Source organism: Crocodylus porosus, unplaced genomic scaffold (genome assembly GCF_001723895.1).
Source record: "Crocodylus porosus isolate Cpor-Errol unplaced genomic scaffold, CroPor_comp1, whole genome shotgun sequence".
Taxonomy (NCBI): domain Eukaryota; kingdom Metazoa; phylum Chordata; order Crocodylia; family Crocodylidae; genus Crocodylus; species Crocodylus porosus.
Window position 1 is genome coordinate 5,792,063 of NW_017728911.1, and position 8,168 is coordinate 5,800,230.

An 8,168-nucleotide genomic window follows, 5' to 3' on the forward strand; every position below is an offset into this window, starting at 1 on the left:
AGGAGCTGGCAAGCATCATAGCTTAGCCCTTGGCACAGATCTTCAACAACTCCTGGCACTCTGGTGTAATGCCTGAAGACTGGAAGAAGGCCAATGTTGTGCCAATCTTCAAGAAAGGGAGGAAAGTAGATCTGGCAAACTACAGGCCCATCAGCCTGACCTCTCTCCTGGGGAAGGTCTTGGAAAAGATTATCAAAGAGGCCATCCTTAACAGACAAGCTGACGGGGATACCCAGCATGGGTTTGTTGCGGGTAGGTCTTGCTTGGCCAATCTAATTTCCTTTTACAACCAGGTGACCTATCACCTGGACAAGGGGGAAGAGATTGATGTCGTATATCTTGACTTCAAAAAATCCTTCCATCTGGTATCCCATGATCACCTCTTGGCAAAACTGGCTGACTGCAGCCTCGACATCACCACAATCCTCTGGCTGGGAAATTGGCTCTGCAGTAGGACCCAGAGGGTGGCGGTTGACAGAAGCCAATCATCGTGGTGCACTGTGACCAGTGGGGTCCCTCAAGGCTCTGTCCTAGGGCCTATACTGTTTAACATCTTCATCAATGATGTGGACATTGGTGTCAGAAGCAGACTGGCCAAGTTTGCCCATGACACCAAACTCTGGGGTAAAGCATCCACACCTGAGGACAGGAGTGTGATCCAGGGAGACCTTGACAGGCTCAGCAAATGGGCGGATGAGAACCTGATGATGTTCAACACTGAAAAAATGCAAGGTTCTCCACCTTGGGAGGAAAAACCTGCAGCATTCTTATAGGCTTAGCAGTGCTACGCTGGTTAGCACTACAGATGAAAGGGACTTGGGGGTCATGATTGACCACAAGATGAACATGAGCCTTCAATGTGATGCTGCAGCTAGTAAAGCAAGCAAAATGCTGACTTGCATCCATAGTTGCTTCTCAATCAAATCCCGGGATGTCATCCTCCCATTGTACTCGGCCTTGGTGAGGCCACAGCTGGAATACTTCGTCCAGTTTTGGGCCCCACAATTCAAAAAGCATGTGGAGAAGCTTGAGAGAGTGCAGATGAGAGCCACACGCATGATCAGAGGTCAGGAAAACAGACCTTATGATGAGAGACTGAGAGCCATGGGACTCTTCAGCCTAGGAAAGTGCGGGCTCAGGGGTGATCTGGAGGCCACGTATAAGTTTATCAGGGGTGCTCATCAGGATCTGGGGGAACGTCTGTTCACCAGAGCGCCCCAAGGGGTGACAAGACTGAACAGTCACAAACTCTGCTGCAACTGATTCAGGCTGGACGCAAGGAAGAACTTCTTTACTGTCTGAGCCCCCAAGGTTTCGAATAGCTTGCCACTGGAGGCAGTTCAAGCATCCACTTTGAACGCCTTCAAGACACATTTGGATGCTTATCTTGCTGGGATCCTATGATCCCTGCTGACTTCCTGCCCCTGGAAGTGGGGCTGGACTCAATATTCCTCCAGGGTCCCTTCCAGCCCAAATGTCTATGAAATCTATGAGGTGCTTCACATGAAGCTGAGCAGGGCTTCCACTTCAGGGGGAAGTCATGGGGAGTCCAGCCCAAGTGACAACTGCAGGGCAGGCCAGATTCAGATTCTGGTGGATCTGGCCTTTAAGTATACTTATGCCATCCTGGGCTCTCTCCTTTTCATGGCTAGTAGGTAGATGAGAGTTATATAGGTAGAAGATGCAGAACCCAAGCCTTGTGTTGGCAAATGGAGTACCTAAAATAGAGCTGTGCAAATGGAGCACAATCCCAATGCTCCAGGTGCACTGACTGGCCACTGAGGCCTCCCATATTATCAGAATACACCCCCTACCCCCCATTTACTTCTTACAGATGGAAAAACGTTCCCATCACTTCTATCCTAGCAGCCCAAGAACTTCAACTTTGCTCACATCTTCCACTTACTGTTCAAGGCCATACAGAAGCTAGGTTCTGTTGCAACTCCACTGAAACTGTGATGGGAGGGTCTAGAAGGGACATCATAGAGGTTCTGGAGCTTACATCTAGTAACTCAGACATCAGCCTGAACTATCCCTTATGCTCAGAGAAGCTAACACAGCCTTGCAGTGCCTACCACTGCCAAGTGGGGGCATCAAAAATCCCAAGCGGCCTTCAAATAGATGGCACAAGTTACCCCTGTAAAGAGAGGAGTTCTCAGGTAAAATTTGTGCCTGTGTTTAGAGATGTATATATACTCTAAACTAAAAACTCCTCTAACTGTTAGGAACCTATGTAAGCCAATTAAACACACTTTATAAAATCTAACAACAATATTACACTTTTTTACTGAAACAATCACAAGAGCAGTTTCACCTGTACTTACTGTCCAGTCATCTGAGCACAAACAGCCAGGAGATTTATGTCTGAGTAGAAACATAATTTCTATTATCTTCAACATTAAACCTGGCAATGGAAAATCCCGTGCCCAGAGTACAAAATCAATTTCAACAAACAGAATAGCAAGTAGTCAACTTAGAAATGACACTAATTCCTGTGACAGGCAGCCTGGCCTTTTTGAAATAGGTATGTCAGCAGGTTGCACTGGTAAAGCTGAGGGCAATCTCATGGTATTTCTGCTTCTGAGGACTGGATAGGCATAATTCTGTACCAGCAGGGCTTGTGTAATGGACAAGATGCTCTAATAGGCCGTTCCAGAGGGACAAACGAATCACCAAGCTGGCTCAGACCCAAGATCCAATTGGTCCTATGTATTGTCTCTGGCAATGGTCAAAACCAAGATACAGGAAACCCCAGAGTTAGCAGATGTAGGATAATATGCCCCTATCCTAATCCCTTACAGTTCTAGACTGGTTTAAATCCAAAAGCACAGGGTTCTAAATCCCTTCCACAAATATTTACAAGGAGAATGGTAATATTCAAAGGAACATCTAGGCTCGTTTAAATCCCATCCTTAACTGCCACATCCCTCTGTGATGGCCAAGTTTCCCCCACACCTGCCACAAGCCCTTGCCTGAAGTACCTGTAGCCAGGGTTTACCTTTAGTTAAGAAGCATCCACACCAGCAGGAGCAGGAGGTTTCTGACCACATTATGTCACCACTGAAAGAATTACCTTCTAAAGTAGAAGCTGCGGGCAGCCATGTTCTTGTATCCTGCAATTGAGAGAGTAGCAACACTATGGAGCCTCTTCCATTAATTTCTAACCACCAAGGATGGTGCAGAAGCAGCAACGTTAGCATATCTGGCCATGCATTGGTATGCTCTAGAGTCAACTAGCTAACTTTCACTGTAACTCAGACAACCACACACACCCCCACTCAGACAAAAATTCTGACTATACATTATACCAACCTTACACAACTTTCCCTTCTGCGTGGAAATGTCATGTTTCAAATCATTCCTGTCCCCTCTGGGGACATGAAGAGGCTGTTGCTGGGTCAACCTTACCTCGTGTCAGAAACCTATCGGTCCATTTTGAAGGATTCGTTAACTCAGATGGTGTTCCCCTGGGATGGTTGCAATGAATTTCCAGCCATGAATTCTAGGCCCCCAGTGAACACATGTCCCTTTCTGAGGTGAAGTTGAAAGATGAATGCAAAAATAGCCATTTCATCAAATTTTATGGAAAGGGAAAGGTAAGGATTAGCAAATATCTCCTGAAAGAGGCAACAAAAACCATAAGCACAGAATTCACCATAACATTATTCAGAAGTTGTGCAGTGCTGAGCTTCTGTCATGATACTGATGTCAACAACACATTAATGAGAGGACCAAACCCTAGCAGACTTTGGGTCCCTCCTCCAGTTCCCTTCACATAGATGCACAAGTCTGAGGCACAGTAACCAAAAGCCAGTGGTATCACAGGGAAAAGATAGAGGGAAATTCCTGAGTGATCCTTTTTAATAGATTCATCTTTTATCATGTTTTCATGACCTTTGTAAAAGGCAATTTAAATTCTAATTGTCCTGTGAGCACCAGAGGAATCAATTAGTGACACGAGATGCTAATTGTGCAGAGGGGGAGGAGGCATTGCCAGGCTTCTTTGCTCCAACACGGGGTTAAGAGCCCAAGGGATGACTAAGGCTTTAATCAATCCTTCCTTTTTAATAGTTTCCATGTTGTGCTGCAGTTGTCAAGGTCCATTAGTCTTCTAGAGCAGTGAATGAAACAGTGGCTTCACTTCCTTCACTATACTCAGTACGTGCATGCACAGATACTCAGAAAGAACTGCCATTAAGCACTAAGAAGGTATACTCTGTCATTAACCACTGCGAAGGTAGACTCTGAAACCTCCCTTCTCTTCCCCCGTACCGTCCTCTGCACACAAGTACTCTTCTACAAAAAGAAACTTATGAGCTACTGAGGCTTAGGCAGATGCATCTTTCTTGCTTTAATACCTACGGAGGACAGGCTATTTCACTCTCATAGGTCTGCAATTCCTGCATAACAGATTTCATAGATTCCATAGATATTAGGGCGGGAAGGGACCCTGAAGATCATCAAGTCCAACCCCCTAAACCAGGGGCAGGAAGTCAGCTAGGGTCAAAGGATCCTAGCAAGATAAGCATCCAAATGTTTCTTAAATGAGTCCAGAGTAGGTGCCTGCACCACTTCTGGAGGAAGTCTATTCCAGGCCTTAGGGGTTTGGATAGTAAAGACATTTTTCCTTATGTCCAGCCTAAAACAGTCTTGGAGAAGTTTATGACCGTTAGTCCTTGTTATCCCTCAGGGCACTCTGGTGAACAGATGTTCCCCCAGATCCTGATGCACACCCCTTATGTACTTATAGGCAGCCACCAGGCCCCCCCTCAGCCTGCACTTCTCTAGGCTGAAGAGTCCAGTGGCTCTCAGCCTCTCTTCATAAGGCCTAGTCTCTTTCCCTCTGATCACACGCATGGCCCAGAATTGGCTGCGGCCTCACCAAAGCCAAGTACAGCAGAAGGGTGACATCCTGAGATTTACTTGAGAAGCATCTATAGATGCAAGCCAGAGTTTTGTTTGCTTTACCAGCTGCGACATTGCATTGGTGGCTCATGTTCATCTTGTGGTCAATCATGACCCCCAAGTCTCTTTTGGCCGTGGTGTTAGCAAGCGTAGCACTGCTAAGCCTATAAGCAAGCTGAGGGTTCCCCCCGCCCAAGGTGGAGTACCTTGCATTTATCAGTATTGAATGTCATCAGGTTTGTATCTGCCCACTTACTAAACTTATCCAAGTAGGCCTGGATCACTGGCCTGTCCTCAGGTGTGGACGCTATGCCCCAAAGTTTAGTGTCATCGGTGAACTTGGCCATTGTGCTTCTGACACCAATGTCCACATCATTGATAAAGATGTTAAAGAGAACCAGTCCAAGGACAGAGCCTTGGAGGACACCACTGGTCAGGGAGCACCATAATGATTTGCTTCCATAGACTGCTACTCTCTGGGTCCAACCTCGGAGCCAATTTTCCAGCCATTGGACTGTGGTGTAGCTGAGGCCACAGTTGGCCCAATTTTTCCATAAGAAGATCATGGGACACCAGATTGAAGGTTTTTTAAAAGTCTAGATATATGATGTCAATCTCTTCTCCCTTGTCCAAGTGATATGTCACCTGGTCATAGATTGGTAAGGCAAGACCTACCTGCGACAAACCCGTGCTGGCTGTCCCTCAGGATGTTGCCCTCAGCCAGCTTATCAAGAAGGGTCTCTAATAATTTTCTCCAGAATCTTACCACGGATTGAGGTCAAGCTGATTGGCCTGTAATTCCCAGGATCTACTTTCCGCCCTTTCTTGAAGATGGGTACCACATTGGCCTTCTTTCAGTCTTCAGGTACTTTACCTGAACACCACAAGTTTTTGAATATTTTTGCCAGTGGTTGGGCTATGTCACTTGCCAGCTCCTTGAGTACTCTAGGGTGAAATCTGCCAGGGTTAGCTGACTTGAAGGTGTCCAGACTCTCAAGGTATTCCTTTACAAGGTCTACACCGAAGCTGGGTATAAATACGCCCTCACCCTGGCCGTCCTGAATCATGCTAGGCAGGGCAGTCCCTTTTGGCAAATGAAAGACTGATGCAAAGTACCCATTAAGCAGGTTGGCTTTTTCCTGGGTGTCAGTTATCAGCTGTCCCATTTGGTTCAGCAGGGGTCCAGTGTTACCCTTGCTTTTCTCTAACTCCCTACATATCTGAAAAAGGACTTTTTATTATCCTTGATATGTGAAGCCAGATGGCGTTCGGTTGCAGCCTTCGCCTCCCTGGTCCGCTCCCTGCAGACATGGACCAGCACTGAGTACTCCTCCTTGGTGGCGATTCCAACCTTCCATCCTTTATAAGTCTCTCTTTTTTGGCAAAGGAGGTCCTCAAGCTCCCTGCTAAGCCAAGGGGGTTGCTGTGCCCTTTTGCTACTCTTCCTCCAAGATGGGATGGACAACCCTTGTGCTGTCAAGATCACTCCCTTGAGAAGCAACCACTCCTCATGGACTCCTCTTCCTGCTGAATCTTTGACCATTAAGGCCTCGACAACGAGCCTCCTGAGCTTGTCAAACTTGACTGTCCTAAAGTTGAGGACTTCAGCATTGCTGGCTGACTTGCCAGCTTTGCGATGGATAGTGAAGGTGATAAGCCCGTGGTCATTATCACCCAGCTTTCCATCGATTCTTAGGTCACTAACTAGATCATCCCCTTTGGCCAGTACCAGGTCCAGTAATGCTTTACCTCTTGCCAGCCCATAGACTTCCTGAGTCAGGTACAGTTCGTCCACGCACGTGAGGAAGCTTTGCAACCAATTGAATTTGGCCAAGTGCTCTTCCCATGAGAGCACTTGGGGAAACTACCCATGTCTGGGTAGTTAAAGTCTCCCATGACAACCATGCACCAAGAACGTGCAGCCTTAGACAGTTCCCTGGTGAATTCCTGGTCCAGCTCTTGTTTCTGGCTAGGAGGTCTGTAGTAGACTCCTACCATGGTGTCCCCGTGCCATGTTCCTCACTTATTTTAACCCAGAGTGACTCCAGTCATCCTCCCTGGGTGCCAATGTCAATTTGCAGGGACATGTAGCTTTCCTTGACATAGAGAGCTACACTCCCACCCCTTTTATCTGCATGATCTCTCCTGTACAGGGTATAGCCATCTATACCTGTGGCCCAGTCATAGGTGGAGTCCTACCAGGTCTCTGTTATCCCTATGAGATCGTAATCTTTCTTCTTTCTTGCTTAGCAGGAGAACCAGTTCCTCCTGTTTGTTCCCCAACTGGGATAGGTGAACCCGGTGCTGTCATCACAGATCCCAGCCAGAGCTCCCTAAGAAAAGCTTATGCATGAATTCTTCTCACAACATGGCACCTGTATATGAACTCCTTTTCTAAAATGCCAGACTAAAGTCAGTCTGTACACCTGAATATGCAACTCCACAGTGCTCATTTGCAAGAACATAGAGATGTTATCTGAGCATAGAATTCAGAGACTGCTAGATTGTCCACTCCATTCTGAGCCAAGGATAACTTGGAGTGGAGAAAGTTCTCCATATAGACCTGGACGGAGAAACTAGATACACCATGGAAAAGGTCAGCATCCAATAACAGTGGTTCTTATTGGGTCAGAGACACTGACTCAGTAGTCATATAGGCATACCCTCTGGCTGGCAGACAGGTAGAAGAGCTGAGGGAAGTTCTCTGTTGATTCAGAAGTTCCCTAGGTCTCAGGAGCATGGCTACATATCAGGAACACATACATTTTGAAGGGCAGTGTGCAAGACAGTTGTATCCCTAGAGCAGAAGAGCCTAGCAGCATCTCCTATTAAATTCTATCACGTTATTATTGTCACCTAAATCCTTCCATGCTATCTACTAAATCCAACCAGTGACCCAAGAAGCTAATGGAGCCAGGTGTTATGCCTGTGTAATGCAGGCCCTAAGGAATCAGGGCTTCATCTTAAGTTACACAGAACATGCTTTCACAAAAGCTCAAAGAGCTTTCTCATTCCCCCTGGCTAAGATCCTTGGAAAAGGACAAGAAAAAGCATGTGCCCTTCTCAATCATTTTTAAAAATAAATACCTTTTGTGGGGTGAAAGTCACAGCTGCATTGCTAAGGCTGAGCCAGGTTTTAGATTTGTAAAAGTACATTATGTTTCCCCCCATTTTCTCATATTTCAATTACCTGGTTGTCCCTGAAGGTGAACTCCATTATACCCAACAAACAAAATTCTCCCAGATCCTGGCCCCCACACACA